General features: G+C 41.8%; 1 protein-coding gene across 5 annotated transcripts in view; it reads right to left on the bottom strand.

Moving 5' to 3' along the window:
- Positions 1–22,084, bottom strand: part of LOC105154034 (uncharacterized) — a 205,930-nt gene that overhangs the window by 19,711 nt on the left and 164,135 nt on the right. Inside the window, exons 5-6 of one of the 5 annotated variants that reach the window (XR_015545446.1) lie at positions 15,309–15,624; positions 15,130–15,227 (exon numbers count right to left, since the gene is read on the bottom strand). The exons of the other annotated variants lie outside the window; for them this stretch is intronic. The gene's annotated coding sequence lies outside the window, so the exon portion shown is untranslated. The remainder of the gene's footprint in view (positions 1–15,129; positions 15,228–15,308; positions 15,625–22,084) is intronic. 5 annotated transcript variants of the gene reach the window in all.

Raw genomic sequence — 22,084 nt, 5'->3', positions numbered from 1 at the left:
GCAATATCCTCCCATGAACGTATCGCGTATGTGAGTAACCGTTATTAATTAAAGCGCGGAAGATAAACGCGCTTCCCGATTCGATACGCGATTCGATTCTCTTCGGGGGAGAAAACTTTTACGATTTTTAGCTTTCGCCGATTTAACGGCACCTTTAACGACCGTGGCTTTTGCCAACATACTGGAAGCCACCGGGGGTCGCTACGTCGCGATGGTGGACCCCCGCGTATTATCAAGTTACATCTAATCATCATAACCTCTTGTCCGACCAGCCAGCCAGCCAACCAACGAGCTGGGATTGTAAAAGTTTAATATCCACCGGTTTACGATTCCGTGACACACACGGCCGCACATGACACGCGTGTGTGCGCCACGCACGAGTGGATCGTACGTTCCACATGCGTAGCACAAATCCACCACGGTAAACGAAGGTTGCCATATTAAAACTGTATACTGACTCCAATTATTTTTATTATTGTATAACATAACTATTTTATATAATATTATCGTAAATATTATAATAAAATAAGAATTGACTTTTTTTATTGCAACTAAACGTCCTGAAAATTTTTATAACGTTTTATATATAGACAACTAGAAGTACCAACTTTCTTTCTAAAGGTTTCTTATTAAAAGGACTAAGCGAATAAATTATTTTGGAAATAAAGAAAGTTATAAAGAATCGAATATTTCATCCAGCATATAAAGAATATAATTATTAAGAAATCAAAAGATTTCAGAATTTTATCTTTTATATAAGAAATATGTAATGTTAATCTAAAGAATAGAAATGGTACCGCTTAGTATTTCTAATATTCAGCCAAAAAATTAAATAATTCTAAGATGGAGTTGTATAAACAGAGAATTATGTATATAGAAACTTTCTGAAACAGTTACCGTACTTCAGCTTTCTAGAATCGGATTTTGCGGCTTGTATTCGGGCAGAACGCGTACAGGCCGATACATGCGTACGTATAGTCGACAGACGCAATGCCCCGGCGCGATATCCGCGGATGAAACACCGCGAAATCATAGAGCATGGAACCGGTCGCGCGAACGAGGGTGAGGGGGAGAGGATACGAACGGGCAGGGGGTGAGATGAAACGCGAGGGATAAACATGGAGAGTTCGGTTAGTTTGGATTTAGTTTCGAGTTTACGTTCCCCGAGCTTCCTGAGTTAACCAACCACGTAAACGCGGCCGTTCCGGCCACCGACGGGTTATATTCTATTACGCGATAAATATTAAACCGAGGTATATACGTGCAGCTACGATTCGCAAGGGTGAATGGCGTGGCCGTATCGTTCTCCGCATTATGACGGATTTAATTACGGCACATTGCGTCGCAATGCGAATTCGGTCCGTGGGTGTGACGTCATCTGTTCGATGTCGGATTAATTTTTTTCTATTTATCAGAGACATTATGAATTAATGAAAAATTTCATATAATTTTACGATGAAAAGTTTTTAGAAATGAGCAAACTTCGATCAAAAATGGTTATTAATATTAATAAAACAATACTGTGGAAAAATGCGAGTTTTATTCTGTTTCATATGATTTTATACATTTGTTAATTATAAACACTAAACTAACGCCTATGGCTGCAAAATAATTTCTAGCAGAATCGAGCTAACAATAATAATGTACCATTATTCGCGTCGTTGTCGTACATGGTTTAGGTACGTGCAGATTCCGCATTCGAGGAAAAATTGGGCACAACTGCCGCAATGACGTTACAATTCGACTTAGAATTCGCTCGAGGCGTGCTCATTAAAATTTAACGCACTACACACAAGCGTTTTTGAAATTTCGCTTACGACGGTTTCTCCTACAAAATAAACAGAAGATGGCACATAATTGCGCCGTTGCCGCGGCTCGTTTTCGCTGATGCGACATTATTTGAAAGGTTCTCCAGTCCCGAGAACACTTCATCCCCGGGCAGGATAGAAGGAGGAGAAAGACGAAGGGCGAAGGGCCCCACAAGGACTCCCGCGCGCGCTGTATCTACTCTCATCAAAGAAGATCCATTTCTTTCTTTTCCTTCTTTTTTTTTTTGCCAGCCGGCTTGTCGCGTTTGTATCGGATGTGTCGGGTTTCCAGGCAACTGGGCGCCTCTCCTCTACACGTAATAAAGAGGGCAAACAAGAAGGAACGTGACCTCGTATGGGCAAAGCCCGAAAGGAAAAGGTGTAAGATTACGCCCTTATCGACAGTTCCTACACTCCCTGCCGGTGACTTTGGGTTATTTGTCTCATGTCGTGTCTTCGATTGCTCTACGGTACCGCCCCCCATTTGACCTAATTTCCCCTCAATTTGGCCCTAAATAAATGAGCAGGCAAACATTAAATGAATCAAGACATTTATTTGGTCACGAAAAAGAATTTCATGTCATTAGTCCGCCAGTCTGACATATATATATATACACCGAGCCCTTTCCCCTTATTCCTTTTTATTCGTCACGATATGTTCGAGTCCTGAAATAGAAACGCTATCTCACGTCATGTATTTTCTATATCTAAATCGCACACATAATACACGTAGTGCCTGACACAATATTTGATATCTATAAGAACTATTTATTTCCATGACAAATTAATTTTTATGACGCGTGACTTTTTTAACGTTAACGCAAATGCGCCATCGCACTTTAAGGCACGTCGACAGCTACTTTTACTTTACGTCTTACCCTCCTCCTGTTCTTTTCGCGATAGAAGTGCGCTCTTCGCCAATGAAGAACGCACGTAGGAGGAGATTCTTTCAGTAAAGTGATACGACTCGCTTTGCATCCGAATGCTCGGCTGTACCTCGAAAGAATAGCCGGAACACCAAAGGGAGAAGAAGCACGCGAGAGAATGGAAAGAATGGAAAGAATCGTGGAGGGGCAGAATGGCAGAGGAGAAAAGAAAAATCAGTGCCCCGTCGATTTGCGCCCATGGTATGGGATCGTCATTAGACGTTCCAGCTATTTGCATGCGGAGGAAACGTGGTTTGAGTTTCCGTGGATTCGGTTTAACATATTCCGCGCATAAAGCCGCGTTTCTCGATGCATTGAGAGAGATCGACGGTGTCATAAAACTGTGGATTCGCGTCGAGCGCGAACGAATGATTTTTCGCACATCCCTTCTGATTGCGACGTTGAAGACATACGAGAGTGTGCGTGCGCGCGTCATTAAGGATCCATCGAGGGTACATGCGAAAAATTTATTTCTAGTTGTAGCCATCGACGCGAAAGACGACGAACTTGACTTTTTTCAATCAGACTTGTTCTTTGATTCAGTTACCATTAGAGAATCGTCGATTCCCTAGAGATCTCACTCGAGACTGTTTGCGTACCAAAATAATGCCTGGAACTCGAAAAATATCGCGTTACCAATTCTACGATGCTTTTTCCATCCCCTTAGTTCGGTGCCTCTTCGAAAGAAACGTATGCGTTTTAGATCGCGAGGTATTGACCTACTAAAGCGATAACCCTCGTTGCCTCCTTGTATCATCCCTCCGTTCATTATTTACACCCTCGTACTGAGGGCAAGGCAAGCCGAGTATGTGAAGCAGCGCGACTCTTGGAAGGAAACGGGGGCGCGTTACACTTAATTCTCCTTGTCTTTTCAACCCCTTTTCAACCCCGAACAAGTAGACTACTAGGCTGCTGGAGATACTGACGAGAAAGCGTTATCGGACGCGTAAAGTGGCTGCCTAATGATTTTGATGAATTTCGAAAAATAAACGAGTGGAGAAGTGTGATACGCGAGGATTTAATTGCGACTCTTTGTTTAATAATATGACAATATTATATAATTAAAACCAAAATTACATGTATAGTAACTATCAAAAGTTACCGATTAATGAGTAATTTCATTGTATTGCTTAGATGAGGAATCTTTATAAATAAAGATCTATAATATAGATAGATACAAGTATTTGATACATCTTAGTATTTAAAATGTCGTGTCCTTAAATAGATTATAATAAGAATTTTATTAACTTAATATTAAACTGAAAAATAGATTGACAAAAAAATGTAATAAAATTATATGTTGGCTAGAAACTTTTAGCAGCCACTAAGTATAAGATATTAATAAGATATTAGTTTCTAAAATTTAATTAAAAAACACTTTTTAAATTTTTAATAACTTATAACTCAAACACAATTATTGATACTAACATTTTTATACTAGAAAAAGATCTGTATATTCGTTAACGAGTCCATAGCACGAAAGAAATATAAGAGCGGTAAAATCTGTGTATACATATCTACTGTTGCGGCTTAATAGGGAAAGCAGCCGGGGGAAAAGAGAAATCCACTCCAATATGTAGCCAGATACGTGCTCCACGGAGAATTCGATTTATCGCGTATCGACCTTTCGCTTCCAACTAGGTACCTGCGGGTGATATACGTTGCGGCGAAGTGGATTTTCCACAAAAACGCGAGGCAAAGCGCCGTTGTAGTCGCGCATACCGCCTACCGCGGAATTTGCGCGGGCAGCATGTTTTTTTTCCTCTTCCTTTTTTTCCCGGGGCCAGAAAAAGGGGGTGGCGAAGAGGCACCCACCACCCGCGGTGAAGTGACTCCGCGGTGTGCTCCATAGTTGGACTAATTTAAATATCAGTTCGGCAAGGGCGGCTTGTAAATCTATCAGCCGTGTACAAATTTATGGGTGAGGCGCGTATGGATGTTTTATTTAGTAGCTCTCGCATCGCGCACTCGGTTTGGGTTAGGCACCCGTGTATATAAGGTGCTTCATGAATAAAATATCACTGCTAATGCCCGGAGGCCGGGCGACGCGTTTTTCTCCCCGAAGATGCGTCGCGAGCACGCCGGCACGAATAAAAAAATGAACGATCGTGCCGCCGCCGTTGCGTTACCGGCGTATTGCATTTGGGAAAACGCTCGTAAATAATCGGGCGAGAAAATATTTCGATCCCTTCGTCCTTCGTCCTTCTCTCGCACGTTATCGTCGCTATTGATTTTCGCATTTTCGTTCGCTACTCGGCGCAATCTGATGTCGTTTGTATCACGTTTGTGAAAATCCAAACGTAATCTTCTGGTAATCTCTCACCTGCTTATAAGGATCGATTTGGAACGAAGTACGTGTGTATAAAAATTATTTATCCTAAAAATAAATCTATTCATGAAAAAATAATTTCATCATAATTTCCAATTACTAAAATACTTGGTCATTTAATATATAACAAGGATAAATAATAAACTTTCCTGGCTTCATCTCAAAGGTAACAAAATTCGCATGAGAAGTAGCGCGTACATTCTTAATTAATGCAGCGCCATAAAATTACTTCGAAACTCTCTGGAAACGCATTGGATTGCTTTTAACGAGTTTCCACATTTCCGCCAGAGATCTGCATTTTATTATTTCTGCCATGGCAGTTAAGTAATGGCGGTCCTTTGCGATTTTGGGAAGCATCCTTCGACAGGAAGTCGTGCGAACGGCGAACGGATACGGGTGCTATTTGCATTCGTGGTTGTAAAGAAGGCGAAAGGCGATCAGCCTTCTCTTTCTATCTCCGCCATTTCGATAATAAAGACAGCCCGCAGGATAAACCGACCCTTCTGCACCCTTCTCGCCCCTCAAGAAACGCCATGGAGCAACGAGGGCTACGGAGCTTATGCTGCGAATAAAACCCGAGGAAAAGGTACGATCGGGCGAGAAAGGGCCGCCGTATGCGAACTTTTATTTCGCGGCTTCGGAAATTTTCCCGTCGTTTCCCGAGCCGGCTTTATCTTTACAGTCGACCATCCGGCGTGACGTGTGGCACTCTTAGTGGGCTAATTTCCTCTTCGCATTCGATTTTCACGGGCGGCACTTAACGCCTACGACTCGACGGCCGCAATAAGTTGTTGCGGCCGCATTTATGGCTGCGCCATTTCCACCGCACGCACTTTTTTTTACCATCGCGAGTATAATATTTATCTCGCGTTATCACTTACTACCGCCTTTGAGGGAGACGAATGACGTGAAGAAGGGCGATGAAAGCCAAAGGAATCGTCGAATACGTGCCATCGTTTCGAACGCATTTTTTTTTATTCTCTCGAGTATTATGTGAACATTTAATAAGTATATTGAAGTTGAATATATAAATATCTAGTTGTTAAATATTTATTAAAAATATTGGTTAAAAGTGACATAACTAAAAAAATGTAATTTTTTTATTATTATCGTAAGTATTTTTTAATTAATTATTACCGAATGAGTTAGGTGTAACTTATTCTATCATCAAAAGTAAATTAACTTAACTCCATAATAAGTCCATAATCGTAAATAACACTTGCTTTTTACACCGCGATCCCTCGATCTTATTCTTCATAGCAGTTTTCCACATTTCGTTCTTTCCGCGTTCAATTTTGCCCGCCTCATTTGAAATGTTTAGCAATAATAGATCAAAATAACGATGCCTGACGTTTTTACGATGTGGATTGCGCAATTTATCTCGACGACGCGCGAAGAAATGGCGTGCATAACCGAGCGTGGCCGTTAAATGTTCGAAAGTGCGCGCGTGCATTGTGAATGCACGCTTTACATAACAGTAAACTTTGTATGCTAACTGCGATGCATACGAGACGATAGTTACCACGCCTAAGTTTGAGCAATGTCAGATACGCATCGAGGCACGGTTATAATGATTCTAGAAGACGCTATAAAGATAAAATTTAAAGAACAAAAATTACAAAACAAGACGTCAAAGCTTGCAATGTTAAACAAATCTTTTCGGTCTCTCATAAAACGTCGAGAGATGAATTTAAGAAGTCTTAGCTCACATCTGGTCGTAGAGAAAAACTCAAAGACACCGACTTCCGTTTTATCATGCTTCTGCGTTTTATATCGACTGCTCCTTTTTCATCCTCGCGTAGATACCCCCTTTACGATCCTTTCTCTCTGTTTTTCTCTCTCTCTCTCTCCCGTTTCAAGAAACGATAAGCGAACAGCTGGCTGTGACTGACAGGGGCGTCGTATCGCCGCGGTGGAAAATAAATATCGTAAAAATATGCCAAATAAATGCAAACAATTCGGACCAGGCTTTCAGAAGGGTTTGCTCTCTTACTCTCGTTGGGGTCGTAAGAACGCTACGGTGCGTCGCCTTGCTCCAGTTATTATTTTCTGTTTTATTGGTTTCTGCGTGTGCCACGCATCCGTGTATTTCCACCCACCCTCCTACAAAGACACGCATGGAACCCTGCGTTCTAAAACGCGTGCAGACGTGCATAACGTCATCGTAAAAGCTTTTTATATTTCGATGCTCGAAAAAAAAAAAAAATCCCCGGTCGTTATTTGCAAATATTGGGAGAGCACCTCGCTAAAGAGCTGCTGCAAAAATTATTGTTGCAACACTCATATACACGCGTACTATATTTCTATCGCTGTTCGTCGCTCCCGCGCGCAATTAAGTCAGACGGATCGTTAAATGTGTCCGCGTATAACGATCGTAAATTCGGCTCCCGATAGTGTCTCAACGATCGCTATAATTACTCGTTTCCGGTCCCAATAGCTACTCAACGTTTTCGTGGCGTTCCAATGAAAAAAGTTCGAAAATGGATTGGAGTAGCGTGATCGTATACACGTGAGAGACCGACTATCCAATTCCCGTGAGTACTTTATATCGTGCAGACGGAGTTTTGAAGGTAATTCCGACCGGCTAAGTCCCATCTCGCGAAATGCACGAACCGTGTCTAACAAAATGCATCCTATCTGTTTCATTGACAACGTTGTTCTACTTGTAAGTGAATTCTCTTTTACAAGAATGTTTATTTCATTTTATATACATAGGAACGTTACGATTATTAGACGCAAATATTAAATCTCTAGTAAAAAGGCATAATAATTAACCCTCCACCGGCAATATTAAATTTTAAGGGCGACTTTTTGATTGTGAATTCCGATAAATTTAAATTCTAATAAAATAAAATTAATTCTATAAAAAATAAACAAAATACAATCCAACTTCTATGATAGTTAACTTAAAGTAAGTAAAACTTATTATTAAAGCTTTTACAAGTACATAAGAATTTTTTCAAATTTTCAGTCCGAAACAATATAAAACTCTGCACTGAAGTTGAAAGACCCACGTTGCGAACGAAGGATGATAATTTCATATTGCCGATGGAGAGTTAAAATTAAAGTAACGTCAGCAAAAGCACATGATATATTTCAGCGTGAAACTACAGACCGATAACATCCATTAAGATCGTGGAAAACTCACGGTTACGTGCGGTAACTCGTCGGTCTTACGGAAATAACGCGGAAGCTGATCGAAGCTCGCGCGAACAACGAGTATGAATGACGCACAGAAGGGCGAGAAGAGACGAGTAATGCTTGTTGGATGCCATATAAGATTGGCAGCACGAGCAGCAGCGAGAGAGCTCGCTCGTCCGTACCTTTTGTGGGCTGACTCAGCGTAAGAATAAAACGGATTTGCCATCAAGGCGTTACTACCAGCATTAAATAAAGAAATATAGCCTCACTTGGCTTTCGTCCACTATGGCACATCTCTCGGGCGAGGCGCAGAGAAAAAGAGAGTGAAAGAAAGAAAGCCAACCACTCTCTCTCTAAGCATTCATGCGTTAGCACTAAACTATATTACAACCGCAACGCCGAACGGCGGGCAGGCCGCGCCGTTTTCGCGTACACAGATACCGCCATGCCGGGGCATGACGGATGTCTTTACGAGGCCGTGATTTATTTTATTATTGGCGGTCGAGGGCGTTATAATCCTCGACTGGGAAATGAAGCGATTCACGAAGTGCGCCAGTCTCGGCCGAGAGCTTCTCTCGCTCTTCTATCGCCGCGCGCAGCAGCGAAAATTCGATCGAAGCGCGAAACACCCCGCTTTATGGATCGCGCCGTCTCTTTTGCGCGTTTACGGCCGCGAATCGAAATTACTCTTCTCGTAAAAACGCCCGTATTCGTAGCCCGAGTCGGGCCCCGCTCTCTTTTGGGAAAAGGCTCTTTCAGGTATCGCGAGTTGCAACCGACAGCTTTTTTGTCGCTTGCTCTAAAACGAAGCAACCGTTTCGCGCGGCTATTCGCGCGCCCGGAAAGCGCAGCTTCTCCTCTTCTCTTCCACATTTCACGGGGGTGGTTGCGCACGTCTGCTTGTTTATAAAACGCACCCTCGTTCTCTGTAGTATCCATTTGTGAGGATTCGATCGGCGTTTTACCGTTTATTGCGACTTCAAATTCCCGAGTCTTACGATGAGGGAAGAAGCAAGTCGCGTCGTCGAGATAAATTAAAAACTCTTCGCGTAACTTCGAACGATCGATAGCACCGAAATACAAGAACCTCAGGGGAAGCATAAAAAGCGTGGAAGTGGAAGATATCGGCAAAAAGGATAAAGTAAGAGAAATGGAAAAGATAGGAAAAGAACTGCATGTTAGGTTTAAAGATCCTGAAACTCTCATGTATGGAATATCTTTGGGTAGATAATGTATATTTTTGATAAATCGTAACAGAAGAAATTAATCTGTGTTCATAAATAGAAGAACGATAAATATTAGTTCTTTTACATTTTTCCGTCTATCTGTAATTAATTATCAATTAACACAAATCAAATTAATAAAATAGAGGCTCTTAAAATATAGTTTTATGTGTGTGTTCAATACTGTATTAATTATCGGAAAAGCAGATGGGAAATATGTAATTTTAATTTTTTGCTGATTCAATGAATCTTCTTTAAGATTACGATACGTACGATACTAATAACGATCGAAACAAAATGGAGAGTTAAACTAATTTTGCCCGCTCTCAAGTTTTCTTTCTTACAAAATATGCAGTATATAAGAATATTTGGCATTATAAAAATTGAACGAACATGAACAATGAGCATCGACGGAAAATAAGCGTGAAAAAGATTAGAGAGCACGAAAGTGTAAAAGATAACGAGAGAAAGGGGGTGGAAAGGAAATACATAAGACGAAGAACAATCGCGTCGTTTTCGCGCAGCGATGATTCGACCAAGGAAGGAAAGTCGGAAGGCTAAAAAGAGACTCGTATTTGTGGGGATGAGATTGGTGAAAATGTAGCGAGTGCGCGAGTGAATCGTGGGATGCTGGTGGTAGAAATGGAGATGCGTGAGCATCCTGGCCACGATCCTTTCAAGATCCTTCGGTTCCTCGTTTTAATTTTCTTCGCGGCTTGATTTCACCCTCATTCCGATCTCGACACCAAGCCAAAGTAAGTACCAACCCCCGAGAGTGGAGCAGCCACGAAGGTTTCTGACTGCGCCGGGACCCACCCCAACGTCGTCTCTCAAGAAGTGTAAAGTCTCGACACCCTCGGCTTAAAAAATTGATCCGATATCCCGCCGTGTTGGCCCCGCAATCCTATGGGGGCTGAAAGGGACAATGCCACGAGACGAAATACGAAGAAGAGAGGAGGGGTTCGTGTCGACGAGAAAAGAAGAAAGCGAAAGAGAGAAGGAGACAGATTCGTGAAGTAAAAAGTGGGACGGGAAGGGTACCAGCGAGAAGACTAGGAGGGATGGTCCTGCAGTGATTATATCCGACAACCACCCCGAAAAACTTCGAGGCACCTCGTTCTTTTCCCATCCCCCTATCGTGTCGTCGGTCTTCCATCAGGATACGAATAAAAAATGCTTTAAGCAATCCCTCTTTTTTTGGACGCGACACTTATATTTAGCACGAGATGATGTTCTTTACACTCTTGGGTGAAAGGCGCCACAGTGGAACACCCAAGTTCTTGCAACATGGGAATAATTCTTCAAGAAATAATATTCTTTCAAGCAAAAAAAGAGATTTCAGAAGTTTCGAATGTATAAAATAATGAGAGATATGTGGAATTTTTACCCTTTATTTAAATCTACTGTAAAGCATTGCATGTATTAACCCTTCACCGGCATGAATTTTAATTCTTCCGCCAGCAACAGGAGTCTTCGAAAAAGAACTTTTTTTTATTGTTCCAGATTATATAAAAATCTAAAAAAAATTGTAGTATATTTGTCAAAGTTTTAACAAACGAATTTTTATCATCATAGAAATCGAATTGTATTTTATTTATTTTTTACAAATTTAAATTTATCCAAAATCACAATCAAAATATCAATGTCAGCAGACGATTTAGTATATCGATCGAAACCACGAAAATGACCGGATTATTAAATCACTGCAGTATTACTGCAATTTACGGCGCAAAGGAGTAAGAAGGGTTAAACGCCAACAATATTCGAGCGATATTATGGATAGTAACGTTAATATCGACAATATTCAGTAGAGTTACGATCATGTCCTCGAAGTCGCGTGAGAGGATCTCTTCCTAAAACTTAGCCCTGGGGACATTATGCAATATCCTACCTACTCCAGAGTTCTCTCCCGACTATCGACACAACGGCGTCCACTGGTACGTCGGCGACATCGTCTCATCCGGCTTGGATCCACCTTAAGTGCTCTCGAACAGGCGCTGAAATCCGAAGTCGAGTCCCTGCAACGCGAGCCAGCTCGATATCATCCGAATTTCCGTTCAGCAAGACGATGGCATGCTCTCGGTCATACCACACGATGGCTCAACATTGTACAAGGGAAGGACATAGTTGTCGACCCCTCTCGCCCCGCGGTCGGTGCTTTAATACCGGTCGAAGCGAGAAGCCGGCTAGACGGACAAGGAGGATTTCGCGCAGGGATGAAAGGGAGGCGCATTAAAGCAACTCGATACGGTGAATGTCGTGCTCGAGACACTTGGGTCGGTAACGCTGGTCTCCTCTCAATGATACTAACCTAACCCAAGGAAGTAATATCGTCATCTTGGCTGCGCTCGTCTAGATTGCTGTCGTCAACTCGTAAGTTACGTCGCGTAAAAGCTCCGCGAAGGGCGAAGAGGAACGAAACTTGAATGTGTTTCGAGTCACGAAGAACAAGAGTTCGCGAATCGTATTACGTATATGCACGCACACGCGAATGAGGAAGAAACGCGCGGGAGAAGAGAGAAGCGAGAGAAACTCGATTTCTCTTTCTTTCTTCTTCTATGTTTCTCCAGTAGGTGGTCGTTCCCCGGACGGTCGACGATATCCGGGAGACTGAGAAATTAAAATAGAGTCCGCGGAAAGAAAGTTACGAGAGAAAGACAGAAAACCTGTGTACTCCGAATTTTATTGTGTCGCGGAAGAGGAGCGACGACGCCAGAACGATGCGGGAGAGATTTTTGACCTAAATGTTGAAGGTGACCCGACTGCGTTGGCGAGATCAAATTTCTGTTATTAGCTTCAGAGAACAGCTTGTGTAAAATCCGTGTCTCACGTATACAGAGGAAGAATCAATTTCTTGCTCCCAAGCGAGCGACGATTGACCTCTTTCTGCGCAACATTCTCGAAATAGTCTCATTGCGATGCTCAGAGGTTTATCGTATTTTACTGTTCGAATCTTTTTGTCTCAGATTGTAAATTCAATTACGTTCAATAAGAGAATTGAATTCGTAAAGAATTGAATTCATAAACGTTTGTACAATTCATTTAAATTAGATTGATTGAATAAAATTTTTATAGAATGTACCTGTAATGTATAATAAAAAAATGCCATGTAAAACAAATTAATATAAATTATTAAACAAATAATATGATCATTTGAATGGTTATGCTATAAAAAAAATATTTATTAAATCTTAATACAAATTTTTTTCAATAATACTAGACTAAACATATTTATTTAATAAAAAATTATAGTTAAATCCAATTAATAATTCTTATATCAAATAATTATACACAGTTTAAATTTAGTAAATATTTTGATAATATTATTCAAACAAATATTTATTAAAATTTAGTTTTTTTTTTTCAATGTGTTAGGTGTAAGATGAAATGTGTTTCACTCATATTCACAACACTCTGTTAGGTGCAAAGCGTTAGATCCATTTGTCACAATTTAACACAAAGGATCCATACATCACACAGTAACTCGTGCCATTCAAATCAAGAAAGTGCGCAGTATGAAATTTATTATCCTTTTCCAAGTATTCACGGTGAATTTTCGAGTCTCGCGCAACAAAACGAATTTTATCACTCAGTATTATCACAAAGCTGATTTCAATTCGTCAGCGAGCGAGTCTAATTTCCCAATGTCTAGCATTATGCAAGCTAATTACCTCTAACGAGATATAAATACTGTAAGCAATAAAGTACCCAGGTTAATTACTAACGAAGGTTTACGAGTGGAACGCGAGTCGAAAGGCGCGCCGAGTAAGAAACGGTCGAATGAAAATTTCCCGGCAAATTATCCAGATAACATTTGAATGAAAAACGTGACGCACACATCACGCGCGAAAAATTATTAGTGTTTTCTAACGAGAAGACGAAGTCGGTAAAGGGTACTAACTTCTCTTTTCACCTCTCTATCGTAACCGGAGCGTTACAATGGGAAGATGGAACGCATGGTTTAAGAGTTCTCTTTGCGAATCGAGCAATTCCACGTGTGCGAGAATGAAGAGGAGATGAAGCGGAGAATCGGGGAGAGACGCAACGAATGGGAGAAAGACCGACTGGCGCCACTTGGTCAAACACACACTCACCTTAACTCTTACTTAGCACCTTATTTCCATACGATTGCAAAACCTGACGAACGCGCGCTTTTATCCTGATGGGTGGGCGTGTACATACGTGTTGCGCGTCGCGTTGTAAGTCGGAGGCATAAACGTCGGGGATTTGTACGGAGATTTCGTTTCCAGACCTGCAAACCTTTTCCTCCTCCCAACCTTTCTCTTCGCCTTTCCCCGCGCAATGTATTTTCTCGTTTCGCCCATCTCGTACAATGGCATGTAATAAATCACGGTGACGGTCTAACGTGCAATTATAGAAATATTTTTATCTAATCATAATTATGTGCGTCCGCCTACTCGTTGGTGATGTTGCAAATGCAATGAACGCTTCTAAAGCAATCACGCGCGCCTCCTGGTCCTAAGTTGATCCAGCTTGATCTATCGATCGTGCCCCCTTAGGTCATCGCCGTCATCGACTGCTTTATAAGTGCAACAAATTGTATCGGCTATCCATCTCTTTCATGCGTATAATATCTATTCATGGAGAACAGAAACTTCTTATTAGACAAACAAAAATAAAATCCATGTCGTTACGTTAGTAATAGCATGCAAGTAGGTTAATTGACTTGGCAAGGCGCGAATCAATACTTTGACGATTGCTTTTATGTATTTGTGCACGCAGACAATAGTACGTGTTCATGGATAGACCATTTGGACCGACATATTGACGCTAACGTCGTTATCCCGAGTTTGCAGCTTAAGATGATTCTGTAAAATACGATCCGGATGGACCAGCAAGGAGATCTAATTAAGCGAGTATCCTAAAAACGCTATCCCGCCCTCGTACCCTCCTCGGCAACAATGCCTTATTATATCAACCGAAATGAAATGGCGCGGACATAAAAAGAAAAGCATAATTACTGTATAGGGGTTGCTATGGAACAACCCCTGCGTTACAGTACACCAGAAGTGCCCCACGGGACACCAGGATTAGGGAGGGGTACGATGCAGGCGGGGCTACCAATAAGAAAAATCGTTTAATTTAATAACCCATCAAAAATATTTTCATCGCTGACGGACGAGCGCGGACGCTCGTAGAGAAACAGGCGACTTATCAACGAAAGAAAAAGAGGGGAACGAGAGACAGGGGAAGAGAGAAAAAGAAAGGGAGAGGAGCAGAGAGTCCGGACGGTTAATGTTAGCTGCCTTAAGCTCTTAACGACGGCCAATTATTTCCGTTAAGACGACCACTCGACGAGTAGCTGCTAACGAGACATACCTACCTTCGAGACGTTATTCCTTCGTTTTCATGCCTTAACGATGAATCCTGTAATCCGCGGATGGAAGGGAACGAAGGAGAAAAAGTCGAGATAGTATTTACATAGTCTCGGAATAAGGACGCGCGAATTATACGTGACAAACTGAGAAGTACGTCTTGGAGCGCAGCGATTCTCTCTATTGGTCGAGAGAATGGCGTGCGATAACAACGTAAACAATTCGAGTGACGTTTCCACGGGAGCGGGAGGCGAATCTCGAGAGCGGCAAGAGCCGCGCGTTATCGTTTGAATCATGCGAGTCTTGAAAGTCAGAAAAGAGGATATCCCCTCTCTGGTGGTATCAATTAACTTAAAAATTAATTACCATTTCGCAAGTGGCCCAATTAAAACAGCACAATGAGACAGTCGAGGCCGGGACGCGCTGAAATCGATGACGTAGAGACTGCGTCGATGCGGACGAGACTGGAAAAATCGGTAAATAAAGAAGGAGGAAGAAGAAAAATCCTACAGCATAATTAATGAACTGATTTAGAATTTTCTCACGGTCTGGCGATAAGGGGCCGACGCTTTTAAAATCCAAAATAATCCTTGTAATTATCAAATCTCAGCGTGGCATTCTATAGAGCATCCTCGAAACGATCCTGACTCCTCATTACCAGTACCGCTGTGGCATCAAAAGGACCTCTTTCTTGCTGGTCTCGTGCCCTCTGTCTCCATCGTCCATGATGGAAAAGAAAGTCGTAAAAGGGCCGCGTCGGAAATAAATGCGAGCGACGAATGGCGACAAGTCCGCGGAAACGGGCGTCATGACGACTACGACGAGGATGTAGCGACCGCTAACCATTACGCTAAGGTGGATCTGCGAAAAATATGAGAGAAAGAGAGAGAGTTAATAGTAACGAGCCGCTATCAAGACAAACGGCCAGATCTAGACTTTCGGACGAGTTTTCGGACGAAATGCGGCGGGAGAATGGAAGGGATGGAAGTGTTAATTACTGAAGTTTACGAATCCGAGAGGAGAGGGTAAATTAATATGCTAATTTTTTTCAGTCGCGTCCGCCCCTTTTTTAAATTTCGACTTTTACGATTTTTCATGATTTCATACATTCCGCGTCGAGTTATCATGTCTCATTTATAAAAGAAACACGTTTAATTCTTCATTCTCACGTGGATGTCTAAAATATCCTCGTCTTATTAATTCGCTAAATATAGAAACGCTATTTTATATGCACATTCTTATTCTTCTCTTTTCAGCACAAATTATTTCACTATAAAAAAACCGTTTGCCTTTATCTTTATCTAAAGAATGTATATTATAATTGTAAATCAAAGAAAACAATAAAAATTGAGATGTATTGTTGGAGTGTCAGAAACACCCCTCCCCCCCCTCCCTCACTCGTTCTTTATTTAAATTCCTAACAATTCTAATATAATTCTAAAATAATTTTCTAAATTTTTTAAACTCTTCTCTTTTTGAAACGGATCTTGAAATATTCCCCAGTTATTGATCTCGATCGATGAGTTAATGATAGATCAACTTATATACGCGCGCAGAGACCGACCTGTAAATATTAGCGATTCGACTGAATTAACGGTCGACGTAACATCGCGTCGAGTAAATAGCATGGTATCAGGCATAAAAGCGATATATAAACGCCGACTGGCGGCTTCATCCAGTTCGCTTTTTAGCTCGTTCCCCTTCCCCCTTCCCCCTCCCCCCTCCGCGAGCGGCTAACGCTATCTATTGTTTCTGCCGTACACCCGCATATCCAGTACGATATATCTTTTCGACCCTCTTATTGCTGGGGGTAGTTTGTCATGTTAATTTCGCGAGTCGCGCGAGGGTGGCCGAGCTGGGCTTTTAACGCGCTGCCACCGTCCCAGCGGCAGGCGGGCGTTCGCTTCCTCCGCTTCCATCCGTCCAAGCCGTTGCCGTCGCAGCGAGATGCAAATCTGCCCGACGCCGATGAAAGGGTTAACTGAACTGCCGGCCATTAATATGCTAATAGTTTTCGAGTCTCGCGATTCCGGCTTATGAGAGTGATTATCGCCGCGTAATGACCCAGAAACGCTTTTTCCGGGAGGATACTTTCATCCCTCCGTCTCTCCCGAAAGCGCATATCCACATCTATATATCGCTCTTAGTTACGGCGGTTTTCCAATGCGATGGTTTATGACCCGCTTTGAACCGCACATGACGCGGATTATTATTTAGGCTATTCCCTGGGAGAGAGAATGGTCGTCTACAGATGAGTTTCTTGAAAAGATCAATTAAAATTAATTTTGCGTCCGTCACGTTTTGTTAATGAATCAAATATTTTCATATTATTTACGATCTAAAGCACGCTGTCAACTGACCGCCATTATGCCGAAGACAGATGCGGGTAGCGATAAAGATCCATTGAGCGTCGGACACGTGACATCGCACACGCGTGACGCTATACATCACAATAGCGCGTTCTAAACGTTACAAAATAATATTTGGAGAGGCGATTTCCTACGAGCACCCATATTGCATTCAGTGGCTGACCTCGTTATCGCGCCTATAAAATTTCACGATCGATTAAAAAGATATGGTTCTTTGAGAGTTTCAAGTCTTTCTCTCTCTCTCTCTATATATATACAATATCTCTCTCATCTTTATCGCGAGAAAACGCAAGGAGCTTTAACATCCGGCCGTAAAAAAGGCGCCGCGGACGATCAAGCGCGTTGAGGTGCGCCGTAATGCACGGACAAACTGTTCGGTGCAGCTCCACGAAATATCCACATCGGCTCGCAACCGATACGTGATCTCGTTACAGCGACGGCTTAAAACTCCATTGACGCCGCAATTCCGTCAGCGTGGCGCCCAGGATCGACGATGGGCAACGAGCGATGATAAAGATCCTTTTCCCGAGTTTAAGCCCACCCCCTCCCACCCTTACTCTTTTTTTTTTATACACGCAGGCGGCGTGAAAGCGATTTACACTCGGCCACCACCGGTGCCGATCTTCGGGGATGTCGATCTTGGAAACTCGTAAAGCCGAATGAGATTCACGCACTAAGCCGACAGATGATTAAACCTTGGTTTACTGCCGCGTTGGCGTTACGATGTTGCAAGAGGGGGTTGCGCGAAGGGCGCAATCGGAATTTCTCTCTCGGAGTGCGTGCTCCTCCATCAGTCGCGTTACCAGCGATAGTTTGTGCGTTTCCATCGATCGTTCATCGTACAGGAGAGATTAGGCACGTACCTACTGATAAATCAATTGTTGTAAATTCTAGTCGCTAGTCAGAATATCGAAATCTTAAATGTTTGAAAAATTTCCTTGTGATGATGTAGAAAATTCCTCAATTTTTTCCTAACTTTATACATCGTTTGGAAAAATTTCTTTCGTACACAGTGATAATTTTGACACGTGAGATCATTTATTCAGATTGTATGTCAGGATTGTCACAAATTCCTCATCCTAAAATTTCATAACTTTTCCTTGATTTTCAAATAAAATTTCACGATTTCCCCGGCATCAATAATATTTTGAAATTTTAATACGTATTTTCGTCCTGATTTGGATAAAATTTAAATATTTTATTGAGAAATCAATTTAACATAGCAATGTTAATAATTAATATTAATGTTGCTGACATTGCTGCTTGCATTTTTAATTGTTAAATTGGTAGTTCCAAAACTGCACAGGTGTAATATACGTATATAAAACTTCTTTACAGTACAAGAATTTTAATTTTGCAGAAAATTCTGCAAAATTCCTCGATTTTCCTCAATTTTCCTGACAATTCCCTGATTTTCAGTTTTGTGACAACTCTGTATATATAGCGCATAACTTATGACGCTGAATATACATGAATTTAATTATAAATGACTCGCTCTCGTGAATACGCGATTCCGCATTTTCGCGTCGAAATTTCACATGGTAGCGCGCAATAATCACCCGGAGGACAAAGCGCTGTGCGATCGCACCGCGATTTCGCAAGGTATGAATACTGAAATAGACTCTGCGAATGCGATGATGGTGGAACGTAAAGCAACGGTACGGCACATAAGTTGCCTATCTTCTACCGACACTCGGTACCGGCTTTATGCGTTGGTCATAAACACGAATTAATTTCAATCGTTCTATGCGCGTACCTACGTGAACACGTGTGCGCCGTGGCGTGTATACGTGTTGCCCGCGTGTAAGTGCACGACGAAGGGGAGGCCAAACATAAAACAATAATGGCGAAACATAAACGACAGAGCACTTAACACTTGGCACTTAAACAACTGGCAAATTGCTCCCTTGTCAGTCCAGCCTTAACCGAGAATTTAGGTGCCGGAACTTGACGAACGGTCGCGTCCTAAATCGAAATAATCATCCGGCGAATCGCCTATTGTCTTTGTCCCTGGTCGATGGTGTGGTCAATCTGACAAATATCCCCGAAACACAAACCACAAAACGGTAAATCTCGGCACGATGCGTTAATGCGTATCCAGTTTCACCACAGGGTCGGTACTAACCATTGTTTTCCGCAGTTAAATATACAGAGGATAATTTAATTAATAATGTTTAAATGAGTTAAAAAAAATTAATGTCTAATTAATTAACATTTTTGGTGAAAAGTACAAATATAAATTCGAAAAGATATTTGTTCGAGATCGCATCTCATTACCTAACTTTTAAGAGGCAATATACGAAAATGTGAATGAGAAAAAATACAACAAGTTATCATAAATTTTTTGTGGATCATGGATTCATGATCATGGCTTGTGCAATTAATAGAAAAATATATGGGATCGAGGGTCACCGAGGAATCCTATCGGAAGAAATCTGTTCGATAAATTTTCTCTCCTTTTATAAGACGTAATGAAAGTCAAATAGCGGTCTGGCACCCCGCGTAGTTTAAAACGTTTTCCAGAATGGCGAGGGGTACGGGTGATGAAGAGAGAAACATGGGGGTAGAGGGGGTGGAGGGCATATGGTATGTCACCGCCCTTGTCACGTATATACGATGGCCCCTACAGAAACTAGCACCCTTATTATCACCAGAGAAGCCGAATTGTCGGTGGGGTGTGAAGAGCCGAGAGAGATTTTTAATTTTACAATATCCCCATAAAATATTCGCCATAACAGTAAAAGTAGACGAAGGCTAAGCCGTGATTTGCGAGCGGGCGATATTGCGGTGCTCTCTTCCCCCTCAGCTCGATTCTATCGTTTCATACGTTTCGCCTCTTCGCACGACGAAAGAAATCTCGCGACGAAAAAGAACCTAACTAACGACGGATGTCTGTCCCGCTCGACGAGGGGACACCATGGCCGTTTTATGGGATTTAAGTGCACATCGTTGCGAAGTCTGAAATCCAGATCTGAGCTCGGGGACAAACGGCAGAATCTCTCCGCCGGATTACGGAAAGCGCGAAACGAGCGCGAACCCAGGCCAACTGATCAAACAGACTCGAAGCTGTCGATTAAGATGTTTGCACAGCCACACCTTCGCAGATTTCTGTCTCGCGATAAAGTACATAACTTCAGAACCACGTATAAACCATGCTGTTATCTTCATCCGAGTGAGAACAGCACTTTTCGTATCTATTTAAGATTCGTTTATCAATCGATACTTGGAAGCTTACATTCTCGATAAAACGCATCGAAATTTCATATTTTTCTTAAACAAAATAACTATAGAAACAACACTTTGACTTTGGTGAAACAGACTTCTAACATCTCGTTAGAAGTCTTCGTATCAGGATAACGAAACAATCTCCATAATTCCACAGACAGAGATATAAAGATCCACCGATAACGAAAAATCTATAGGAATACTAACCGGTCATTATGCGATGGACGCGCAACGGCGAAACCGTTTGGCAAGAGCGAAGAAACGAGCGAGTGAGCGACGAGTAAACCATTTTCCAGACGCGCATTACGCAGACGGCTCCGCCGCGCTCAAACGAGGAAATAAAACAAACCGGCGGGGGGGGGGGGGGGTTTGTGGCATACGATAGCACTACGCCACTACAATCGTACCGTACACATACGCGTACGTACGCGTATACGAACGGCTAGGTACCGCTCCGATAAATGCACGAGATAACGGTACGAAGGTATATCATTATCTCGTACGGCGGTAAAACTTTCCGCCTCGGGCATCGTACGCCATTCGGACGCAACCCTGCCAGGCAAGAGGGAAAGACTAGCCGTGAATTTTTAATTTTTATTGTCCCGGGAACGACAAATCCATTCCGGATCCGAGATCCGAAGGATAGATAAAGGACAATCCACCGTGGCTGCGAGTGAGCGCTTTTATTGCCGGATGGATCGCGCGATTCCGCCGCGAGGATGCATTTTCGAGAGGTCATAACCCGACCGAAAGGACGGAAAACGATCGTTAATTTTTCATTCTTATCTTCGCACTGTTATTGTACGGAACGCACGACGAAAGATACTCCTCCTAGATACGAAGAAAAGATTGCTTCGTCGTTAGAATCACTCTATTTCAACTTAATTGCATTTCAATAAATTAATCCTCCGCTGGCAGCCTAAATTTTAACTCTTGCGTCTTGATTAGTAATAAGAGTCTTGAAGAAACAGCAAAAATTTTTTATTCTTCCGGATTATACAATATAAGAATCTGAACAACTCTGTTATAGTCAAAACTTTAACGAATTTTTACCGTCATAGAAGTCGATTGTATTTTACTTATTTTTCACAGATTTAAATTGTCTGTCAACATTCACATTAAATTTATCTACAAAATTCACAATCGAAATATCGTTAGTACCTTTAAAAATCCCAATTGCCGGCGGAAGATTAAATTACAAAAAGCATTATTAAATTGAAAAGCATTAATAATTCGTCAATTATATTGTACATATACACAAATAATAATATCGACTTTTTATTCAATTTCCAATGCCCTCAACAAATCTGCCATATATATATATATATATATATATATATATATATATATATATATATATATATAAAAATTAAACATAACGAATATTGGTCTACTCGTAAGTATACAAATAATTGCATTGTTTCCTGGCTTTAAAAAAAAAGTACTTTATTTTTATTATCATTTAACAGCGATATGTGGTATATGTCGAAAAGAATAGCATTTGCGAAACGCCGGTGGTACGACAACTTCTGGACGATCGGGGGACGATTGATGATCCCGGATGAGTGACGAGAGACGGATCGCCTCGTCGAGATACCACGGGGGAGGCTTAAACGAGTATTTATGTCCGCAAACGAAGGGAAGAGTTAACGTACCGCTGGAAAATAAATAACGTCGTGTGCGCGGGAATGGGAAAATCCTGCGGCGCTTGCGTGTTCTCCAACGGT

Source organism: Acromyrmex echinatior, chromosome 6, assembly GCF_024713525.1.
Source record: "Acromyrmex echinatior isolate Ae372 chromosome 6, ASM2471352v2, whole genome shotgun sequence".
NCBI lineage: Eukaryota > Metazoa > Arthropoda > Insecta > Hymenoptera > Formicidae > Acromyrmex > Acromyrmex echinatior.
The sequence above is the reverse complement of the archived record's forward strand: the minus strand, read 5'-3'. Positions and strand labels throughout refer to the sequence as shown.